The sequence below is a fragment of the Mastomys coucha genome, unplaced genomic scaffold, assembly GCF_008632895.1.
Source record: "Mastomys coucha isolate ucsf_1 unplaced genomic scaffold, UCSF_Mcou_1 pScaffold15, whole genome shotgun sequence".
NCBI lineage: Eukaryota > Metazoa > Chordata > Mammalia > Rodentia > Muridae > Mastomys > Mastomys coucha.
Window position 1 is genome coordinate 108,148,878 of NW_022196897.1, and position 2,738 is coordinate 108,151,615.

A 2,738-nucleotide genomic window follows, 5' to 3' on the forward strand; every position below is an offset into this window, starting at 1 on the left:
TACTACCTGGGCCTGGTGCAGTGGGTGATTCAGAAGGTAAGCATTGGGTTTGCACCAAAGGACCTTCAGCTGGATCTGTCAGGGAAATGAATGAGTTTATCCTTACGTTGGGGGAGAAAGTTCATCCATAGGATGTGGAGAATCAGAACCAATTTGAAAAGGCAATCTCTCTGAAGCATCCTGGTATCAAATGATCAGCCAGGCCCGAGATAGGCTGGAGGCGAACATGGTAAAAGGCTCTTTCATGCTGGCTTGAATTTGCTTGTTCTATGTTGGGTCCCTCCCTTCTACCTCAGCTACCAGACATTGGAGCTTGCAACTGGAGTCTCAACCCACGAGTGCCGGTCTTAAAACAAAGGCTCACTACTGCCTTCAAGGATTCCAGAGGAAAGTACACCTTCTGGATGGCATGTCTGCAGCCTGAGTACATTGTTGACCTCCTCCTGCTCAGGCCACTCCCTGGAGTTGATACCCTGAGGCACCAACTTAGGGAGCAGGCATGCCCAGCAGCCAGGCTTCCCTTGGACTTTCCCTTTGACTCTGTTTGGACTCTTCCTGACTCCTCCCACATTGTTTATGTTATGCAAATGTCATTGTAACCTAGAGATCCGGTTTGTCCTTCTTGTATAAATGCTAAGCCCCAAAAGTAAAATGAAAAGCCTTGATTGGAAACCCTCAACTTGGCTTCGTGTCCTTTTGTTCTCGAACTCTGTGTTTCAGGTCCCCTTTTTCCCTTCGATTGAGGCAGAACCCGGTTCGTGAAACTGCAGGACAGTTTCAGTTCTAGAAGCCCCAAGGCCTGAGTTCTGGCTAATATGTTTGCAACTTGTTCTGTTACTCTAGGCCACACTATTTCTCCAGGCCTCAGTTTCTTTACCACTAAGTGGAATAGCGGGGAGGGGTTTTGCTGGACACTATCCAAGACTCCTGCTAATGTTGAAGGTTTAAGTGTCCAGATTCTTGTAGATTGCCTGGTTCCTGCAAATCACCATGGGTACCACTGCTTCAGAGACCTTGGCTGTGGCAGGAAACATCTTTGTGGGGATGGTAAGTACCCTAGAGCCTTCTGTTTTTCGTTTTATTTTTTTAAATGTTAAAAGAACTTATATTTATTAATTTTACATTAGATATTTTCTTTTCTTTTCTTTTATTAGATATTTTCTTTATTTACAATATTTCCTCTCCCAGGTTCCCCTACAAAAAAAAAATAGAAAAATAAAATAAATTAAGAACAAAAAACCCTAAAACAATCTTCTGTTCCCTCCCCTCTCCTCCTGCTCACTACCCCACCCTCTCCCACTTCCTGGCCCTGGCATTCCCCTACACTTGGGTATAGAACCTTCACAGGGCCAAGGTATTCTCCTCCCATTGATGACCGACTTGGTCATCCTCTGCTCTACACATGCTGCTGGAGCCATGAGTTCCCCCATATGTACTCTTTGGTTGGAGTTTTAGTCCCTGGGAGCTCTGAGGGTACTAGGTAGTTCATATTGATGTTTGTGCTAAGGGGCTGCAAACCCTTCAGCTCCTTGGGTCCTTTTTCTAGCTCCTTCATAGGGGATCCTGTACTCAGTCCAATGGATGGCTGCGAGCCTCTACTTCTGTATTAGTCGGGTACTGTCAGAGCCTCTCCAGAGACAGCTATATCAGGCTCCTGTCAGCCAGCATTTGCTGATATCCACAATCGTGTCTGGATTTGATGATTGAATATGGGAAGGATTCCTAGGTGTAGCAGTCTCTCGATTGTCCTTCCTTCAGTCTCTGCTCCATAGTTTGTCTCTGCAACTCCTTCCATGGGTATTTTGTTCGCCCTTTTAAGAAGGAATGAAGTATCCACACTTTGGTCTTCCTTCTTCTTGAGTTTCTTGTGGTTTGTGGATTGTCCTTTGGGTATTCCAATCTTCTGGGCTAATATCCATTTATCAGAGAGTGCATACCATGTGTGTTCTTTTGTGATTGGGTTACCTCAGGCAGGATGATATTCTCCAGATCCATCCATTTGCCTAAGAATTTCATAAATTTATTGTTTTTAATAGCTGAGTAGTACTCCATTGTGTAAATGTACCACATTTTCTGTATCCATTCCTCTGTTGAGGGACATCTGGGTCATTTCCAATTTCTGGCTATTATAAATAAGGCTGGTGTGAACATAGTGGAGCATGTGTCCTTATTACATGTTTGAGCATCTTCTGGGTATATGACCAGGAGTGGGTCCTCTGGTAGTACTATGTCCAGTTTCCGGAGGAACCACCAAACTGATTTCCAGAGTGGTTGTACCAGCTTGCAATTCCACCAGCAATGAAGGAGTGTTCCTCTTTCTCCACAACCTCTCCAGCATCTGCTGTCACCTGAGTTTTCATCTTAGCCATTCTGACTGGTGTGAGGTGGAATTTCAAGGTCATTTTGATTTATCAGAGAATGCATACCATGTGTGTTCTTTTGTGATTGGATTACCTCACTCAGGATGATATTCTCCAGGTCCATCCCATTTCCCCAAGAATTTCATAAATTCATTGTTTTTAATAGCTGAGTAGTACTCCATTGTGTAGATGCACCACATTTTCTGTATCCACTCCTCTGTTGAGGGACATCTGTTTCCATATAAAAACTGCATGGTATTGGTACAGTGACAGGCAGGTAGATCAACGGAATAGAATTGAAGACCTAGAAATGAACCCTCAAACATATGACCACTTGATCTTTGACAAAGGAGCTAAAACCATCCAGTGAAAAAAGAC

At 44.0% G+C, this 2,738-nt stretch overlaps 1 long non-coding RNA gene across 1 annotated transcript; it reads left to right on the top strand.

Moving 5' to 3' along the window:
* LOC116092336 lies at positions 1-679 on the top strand. Its single transcript, XR_004119210.1, has 2 exons — positions 1-36; positions 297-679. It is a non-coding gene; the product is annotated as an uncharacterized LOC116092336 (long non-coding RNA).
* The last annotated feature ends 2,059 nt before the right edge of the window (positions 680-2,738 follow it).